The sequence below is a fragment of the Carya illinoinensis genome, chromosome 3 (genome assembly GCF_018687715.1).
Source record: "Carya illinoinensis cultivar Pawnee chromosome 3, C.illinoinensisPawnee_v1, whole genome shotgun sequence".
Taxonomy (NCBI): domain Eukaryota; kingdom Viridiplantae; phylum Streptophyta; class Magnoliopsida; order Fagales; family Juglandaceae; genus Carya; species Carya illinoinensis.
Window position 1 is genome coordinate 36924381 of NC_056754.1, and position 8282 is coordinate 36932662.

General features: G+C 39.9%; 1 non-coding gene across 1 annotated transcript; it reads right to left on the bottom strand.

The window, feature by feature from the left end:
- Positions 1-2888: 2888 nt before the first annotated feature.
- On the bottom strand, positions 2889-2995 carry LOC122305972. Its single transcript, XR_006241396.1, has one exon. It is a non-coding gene; the product is annotated as a small nucleolar RNA R71 (small nucleolar RNA).
- Between the last annotated feature and the right edge of the window lie 5287 nt (positions 2996-8282).

Genomic DNA, 8282 nt, shown 5'->3' on the forward strand with positions numbered 1-8282 from the left:
CTTCGTCCTCTAACTCTGCACCAAAAGCTACGGAACCAAAAATGGTACCGCAGGTAAGTAAAACCCAAACACTACCAGATAATAACACATATAGAACTCAAACAATATGCATGAACCATGCCCAATGCACAAAACCCAAAGACACAGTTTCCACACACGCCAAAAACCCATTTGGCCCAAAAACACATCTTTTCCGGAAAACACGCCAAAGTCACATTTTATCCGTATGCACCATGACCTCCCCTAGGGGTCATCCGCACACCCTGGCTCCAGTGCCACACCGCAGAGTACCACCACGCATGTGACACCTAACGAGCGATGTCCAGTTCCGTGCCCCGCACGTTCGTAGCCAAGCATCCTCTAGCCCTCACCAGCGAAGGGCCACGGAGTTGGTGCGTAGAGCGATGCTCGGTTCCGCGCTCGGCGCGTTCGTAGCCAAGCAACGCCTAGCCCCCGCTCCCGTCGTCTAGCGACAACTTAGGGGACATCACTCAGTTTATTCCGCTCCCGAGTGACCAGAGGAGCTCCACCGAGATAATACCCCATCCCGGCTTAGGGTCGTGATACACACGCACCCATAAGACCACTTACGCCAATACACAGGCTTTTCACACATAAACAAAAACACACGTGCATGCACCATGAAATGCCATATCAATGCATAATAAGATAACCAACCAACATAAAACAATAAAACAAGCAACTCCGTCCTCCATCCATCCGACCCCCGAACTCCTCGGACTCAGTCCGGAATCAACCAACCAGCAAATTAATTAATTGAAAGAGCAATATATATTTAAATCTGAAAATAGGGTTTGGAAAATACTTACAGCGCTATACAGCAATTTTAGAAAACACGCGGCGTTGCAAACGGCGCGGGAAAAGCAACGTCACAGTGAAAATTCACTGTGGCCGTGGGTTTGAAAAACCCACTTTTGAACGGGGGCAAACTAGGTGATGACTTGCAAAATTTCATATTGCAGATTTTACAAGTTCGCTCGAGCGGAGGCTTTAGGCCGTTCGAGCGAATTCAGGCAGATTCAAACGCTCGACTGCCGCTCGACAGGGAGCTCGAGCAGGTTGCTGAAAAATGAAGATCGCTCGAGCAGAGACATTGGCCGCTCGAGCGAAATCAGGCAGAGTCGAACGCTCGATGTGCGCTCGATAGGACGCTCGAGCGAAATCAGGCAGAGTCGAACGCTCAACGCGCGCTCGACACCCCGCTCGAGCGAACATCGTATTTTGACAGATTTTAGGTTTTCCGCCGTGGGACCATATAAAAGGCCATTCTTCACTCTAGAGCCGCGAGTTTTGACTGGAGAACACTCTTTGGGAGAGAAAAACATAGCTAGAGGGATTCAAATCATTTGTTTTGGAGACGGAATTCCAATTTATTGCACGTACGTTGGATTCATACACGAGCACGGACGGGAGAAAAGTGTTGAATCGTTCCCTTGAGCTTTTGACAACGAGTTGAGGCTGCAAGGAGGATTTTTCAGTGTTTATTTTCTTCTTCCCATCTTCTCAGAACAATTATGGTGAATTCGTTTATGTTGAATTCCAATTCTAGCATGAGCTAAATTTTCTTCTTTCTAGGAAAACGATGTAACCTATTTCCGAACTATGCTTGATTGTCTATGCTAATTTAATGCAATTCTCTCTTTGTTTATCTGATTTATTCTGAATTTATTGCTTCTAATTAACTGGCCATTGATTAGATGATAAGTAATCTTGTGATTTGCTATCGAAAGAGGGAGTCATAGGGTAGATCTTGGATATTTCAGCATAGGGGAGTATAGAGATCGAAAGACTTGTATGAACCTATGTAGTGATTAAATCATTGGTCTTATTGCGTTCTTGATTATTGAATTTGCAGACTCTTGTGTGAATTGATAAACTAGAATCACTTCCAATTGACTATCGAAAGAGACTTTTGGATGAATTAGAGATTTGCTAATAAATAAAAGAGAATTAAATTAAGTTAGCTGGATGAGAAAAGCATAGTGAAGAATTATGGTGAAATCGATTTCCTAGAAGTTTTCTTCCCCATTGAATTTGATCTTTGAAAGTCAGTTTTATTTTCTTTGCTTATTTCTCTTTGAGTTGATCTAGTTTTATTTGCAACTACAAAAACCTTAGCGATTCCTCTAGATAAAATTGAGATTAGTATAATTTTGGTATTTGGCAAGAGTAAGGTACCAATCCCTGAGGACGATACTCTTCTTACCACTTTATTATAAAACTACGATACTGTGCACTTGCAGTTTTGCACCGGTCAAGTTTTTGGCGCCGTTGCCGGGGATTGATTTATTCTTATTCTTTTTGTCAATATCTATACAAAGTAATCTTGGTTTTAATTTAGAATTTTGTTTTAATTTGTTCTACAGGTGTGTTTTTGACATTGGATGCACCGTACTAGATCTCGTGATATTATTCCTGTTGATCCAGAGATTGAAAGAACTCTTAGATCACTAAGAAGAAATAAGATACTAGCTATGGCTGAAGAAGATCGTGAGGTACTACCACGCACCTTGAAGGACTATGTACGGCCAGTTGTGAATGGAAATTACTCGAGCATAATGCGCCAGCCAATCAATGCCAACAACTTTGAGCTCAAACCAACTTTGATTAGCATGGTGCAGCAGGCTCAATTCAGTGGATCGCCACTTGATGATCCCAATATTCACTTGGCTATGTTCTTGGAGATTTGTGACACTGTGAAGATCAATGGTGTTACTGAAGACACCATTAGACTGAGGTTGTTTCCTTTCTCTTTGAGGGACAAGGCTAGAGGTTGGCTACAATCTCTACAACCGGGAAGCATTGTTAGTTGGCAGGACATGGCTGAGAGATTTCTTGCTAAATTCTTTCCTCCTGCCAAAACGGCCCAACTCAGGAGTGAGATTGGCCAGTTCAAGCAAAATTATTTTGAGTCACTCTATGAAGCATGGGAAAGGTATAAGGACTTGGTTCGACGTTGCCCACAACATGGATTGCCAGATTGGTTGCAAGTTCAGATGTTCTACAATGGGTTAAATGGGCAAACTCGAACTATAGTTGATGCTGCTTCTGGTGGAACTTTGATGTCGAAGACAGCTGAAGGTGCTACTGCATTTTTGGAGGAAATGGCCTCAAACAACTATCAATGGCCAACTGAGAGGACTTTGGCTAAGAAGGTTGCTGGAATTCATGACTTGGAGCCGATAGCAGCTCTTTCCGCTCAAGTAGCTACTCTATCTCATCAGATTTCAGCCTTGACAACACAAAGGATACCACAAAGTACAGAATATGTAGCATCTACAAGTATGATAGTTCCAAGCAATGAGGCAAGTTAAGAACAAGTTCAATATGTCAACAATCGGAACTACAACTATCGTGGTAATCCTATGCCAAATTACTATCATCCAGGGCTTAGAAATCATGAGAATTTGTCATATGGAAATACCAAGAATGTGTTGCAACCTCAACATCCTCGAGGATTTGATAGCCAACCAAGCGAGAAGAAGATGTCACTTGAGGATGCCATGGTTTCCTTTGTTCAGGAGACCAATGCAAGGTTTAAGAAGACTGATTCAAGGTTGGACAACATTGAGACTCATTGTAGCAATATGGGAGCCACTATGAAGAATCTTGAAGTGCAAATTGGGCAACTAGCCACTACCATCAATGCCCAACAAAGAGGAGCTTTTTCTAGCAACACTGAAGTGAATCCAAAGGAACAATGCAAGGCCATCACACTTAGGAGTGGAAAAGAAATTGAGAGGGCACCATTAAAGGAGAGCAAGTCCACTCCTACCGCTGCGAACAATGGCCAAAGCAAAGATCAAGTGGAAGAAGAGGAGATTGTCAATGATACACTAGAGGAGACCGACTTGCCTCCTACAATTTCATTTCCTGACAATCCTCCTATTCTTGCTCCTCCACTTCCTTACCCTCAGCGTTTTCAAAAGCAAAAACTAGATAAGCAATTTTCTAAGTTTTTGGATATTTTAAAGAAAATTCACATTAATATTCCTTTTGCAGATGCCTTGGAACAAATGCCAAATTATGTCAAATTTTTGAAGGACATCATTTCCAAGAAGAGAAGGTTGGAGGAGTTTGAAACAGTGAAGCTTTCTGAAGAATGCAGTGCCATTCTTCAAAAGAAATTGCCTCAAAAATTGAAAGATCCGGGGAGTTTCACTTTGCCTTGCACTATTGGAGATTCATTTTTTGATAGAGTCTTATGTGATCTTGGTGCTAGCATTAATCTTATGCCATTTTCTGTTTGCAGGAAATTAGGACTTGGAGAGATGAAGCATACAACAATTTCCTTGCAACTAGCGGATCGGTCCATCAAGTATCCACGTGGGATCATAGAAGATGTATTGGTAAAGGTGGATAAATTCATTTTTCTTGCTGATTTTGTGGTGTTAGATATGGAGGAAGATGAAGATGTCCCACTAATTCTTGGCCGACCATTCTTGGCCACGGGAAGAGCTTTAATTGATGTTCAAAAGGGTGAATTGACATTGCGGGTTAATAAGGAAGAAGTTATGTTCAACATCTACCAAGTCATGAAATTTCCAGAAGATCCAAGTACTTGCTTTCGGGTAGATGTCATTAAGCAATGCGTAGAAGAGGCCTTTCAAGAAGATATGCCATCCGACCACCTAGAGCGCTGTATCACCTCTTCATCTCATGCTCTTGATTTTAAAAATTCTGCTGTTTGTGAATCTAACTTGCCTTTTGTTAGTGAAGAATTTCTCCACTATGTTTTTGCTTTGGGAGCATTGCAGCAGGTTACATCACTTAGTAATGAAGTGGGGAAGCTAGAGCCGGTGGTACCAAAGAGTGAATCTGGAGTTGATAAAGAAAAGATTCAGAAAAATACTCAGGAGTTGAAGCAATTACCTGAGCATCTTCGCTATGCATTCTTGGGTGATAGTGATACATTTCCAGTGATTGTTGCTACATCACTCACACCTGAAGAAGAGGAAAAGTTGCTGCGTGTATTGAGGGAGCATAGAACAGCCTTGGGATGGACTATTTCTGACATAAAAGGAATAAGTCCCTCCATATGCATGCACAAGATTTTAATGGAGGAGCTTTACAAGCCAACAATTGAGCACCAAAGAAGATTAAATCCAACAATGAAGGAAGTAGTGAGAGCTGAAATTTTGAAACTCCTTAATGCTGGAATTATATATGCTATTTCAGATAGTTCATGGGTGTTGAACTCAAGGTTTCAAGTTTCATGTGATTATAAATCTACACATGGATTTTGATGATAACAAATGAATTCAAAGAATAAAGAAGTCTCAAGCTCAAGTTGTCTACACAATGAAGTCAAGCACATCAAGGAAACAAGCATGAGCAAGAAGGGAACAAGTTCACATTAAAATTATAGAGTAATGTTGTAAATCTCTTCAAAATTTGAAATTAGGATTAATACTCAAAATTAATATTTTATCATAAAGCATTAAAATACATTTTCCACATGTGCATAAATATTTTTGAAAATTAAATTTGAAAATTTTGAAAGATGATTGATTGTCATCTTTTGCATGTGCATGCCTTGATTAAAGGGTTGAACTTTGAAAATATTAAAGATGATTGATTGTCATCTTTCACATGTGCATGTTTTATTTGAATGTTTTCAAAAGTGATTGATGCTTTTTTAGACTTATACAAAAAGTAAAAGATTAGGTTTGAATTTTTTGAAAATGAAAGTGTGCTCATTTTGTCATATGCCAAAAGTAAAAGATTAGGTTTGATTTTTTTGAAAAAGTGAATGATGTTGTCTTTGACAATTGAAAAAGAAGAACCTTTTATTTGAATTCTTTGAAAAAGTGAATGATGTTGTCTTTGACAATTGAAAAAGAAGAACCTTTTATTTGAATTTTTTGAAAAAGTGAATGATGTTGTCTTTGACATGTGAATCTTTTTAAATTTGAATATGAAGTCTCATATGCCTATAAATAGATCAATTGAGAGCTTCACATTCACAACACCAAGAGCATACAACATTCATTCAAAGCTTTCATTCTCTCTTCTCTAAGCATTGAGCCTTAATCCTTGTTCATTTTGAGAGATATAGTTTGCGCTGTATTGTTCTTATTTCACTCATTGAGGAGTGTTTTCTGATAACCTACCCACTATCAGCTCTTATATCAGAAAAAGGGTGTGTATAACCCTTGTGTGTGTAGAAAGTATTCTACACGGAGAATAGTTGAATCACCACGTGTAAGGTGATTGCAAGTGTAGAGGGTGTTCTACACGAATCCTTTGTAGCGGTATTGTTCAAAGGTGTAATAGGTTTCTATCTCCACCTGAAGGAGGTTGAATAGTGAATTTGGGAATCCTCAAGGGGTAGCTTGAGGCGAGGACGTAGGTAGTGGGGCCGAACCTCGTTAACATACTGAGTTTGCTTCTCCCTTACCCTTACTCTTTATATTTATTGTTATTTCATATTTTGTTTATATTTTATATTATATATTTGATTTATAATTGTTATTTTTTTTATACAACTCAATTCACCCCCCCTCTTGTGTTAGTCATCTGGGCAACAATGGGTAAGTCCAGTGCAAGTTGTACCAAAGAAGGGTGGAATGACGGTAGTGAAAAATGAAAATAATGAGTTCATTCCTACAAGAACGGTCACGGGATGGTGTGTATGCATGGATTACCGCAAGTTGAATAAAGCAACAAGGAAGGATCATTTTTCACTTCCATTCATTGATCAGATGTTGGATCGATTGGCTGGGTACTCCTACTATTGTTTTTTGGATGGTTATTCGGGGTATAATCAGATTGCTATAGCTCCTGAAGATCAAGAGAAGACTACATTCACATGCCCCTATGGGACGTTTGCTTTTAGGAGGATGCCATTTGGATTGTGCAACGCCCCTGCGACATTTCAACGTTGCATGATGGCTATCTTTTCTGACATGGTGGAAGATATAATGGAAGTATTTATGGATGACTTTTCAGTTTTTGGTACATCTTTTGATCATTGTTTGCATAACTTAGCTCTTGTTTTTCAGAGATGTGAAGATAAGAATCTGGTCCTGAACTGGGAGAAGTGTCATTTCATGGTTGAAGAAGGGATCGTGCTGGGCCATAGAGTGTCATCCAAAGGAATTGAGGTGGATCGAGCCAAAATTGCAACCATAGAGAAACTACCACCTCCAAAGAATGTGAAGGGAATCAGAAGTTTTCTGGGACATGCGGGATTTTATAGAAGATTTATCAAGGATTTTTCTAAACTCTCTAAACCTTTATGTAATCTTCTTGAGAAAAATTCTGCATTTGACTTTGATGTTGTTTGTTTGCAGGCCTTTAATGCACTCAAGGAGAAGCTAATTTCAGCACCAATTGTGATTGTGCCTGATTGGAGTCAACCTTTTGAAGTTATGTGTGATGCAAGTGACTTTGCAATTGGAGCAGTGTTGGGGCAAAGGCGAGACAAGCTGTTTAGAGCCATCTATTATGCAAGCCGGACATTGAATGAAGCTCAGTTAAATTATACAACAACTGAGAAGGAGATGCTTGCTGTGGTGTTTGCTTGTGACAAATTTCGGTCCTACCTCATTGGGACAAAGGTGATAGTGTTCACTGATCATGCAGCACTTCGCTATTTGTTTGGCAAGAAGGATGCTAAGCCTAGGCTAATTCGTTGGATCCTCCTTCTTCAAGAATTTGATTTGGAGATTCGAGACAAGAAGGGAAGTGAAAATTTAGTGGCTGACCATCTCTCTCGGTTAGAGCAAGAGGAAGAAAGACTAGATTCAGTGGTCCAAGAGGCATTCCCTGATGAGTAGTTGTTTGCATGTGAGATCAAGCTTCCGTGGTATGCTGATATTGTTAATTATCTAGCTTGTAAAGTTTTACCACCTGATCTTACTTACCATCAACGTAAGAAATTTTTGCATGATGTGAATCACTATCTTTGGGATGAGCCTTTGTTGTTCAAAAGATGCCCTGATCAAATCATTAGAAGATGTGTACCGGAAGAAGAGATGCAAGACATCCTCCATCATTGCCATTCCTCATCATATGGAGGACACTTTGGAGCCACCCGTACAGCAGCTAAGGTACTTCAAAGTGGGTTCTTTTGGCCTTCCATTTTTCGTGATAGTTACACTTTGGTGAAAACTTGTGACCGGTGCCAACATATGGGAAATATTTCAAGGCGTCATGAGTTACCATTGAAAGGTATCTTAGAAGTTGAGTTGTTTGATGTTTGGGGAATAGATTTTATGGGGCCTTTTCCTCCTTCTTTTGGTTTTGCTTATATGTTG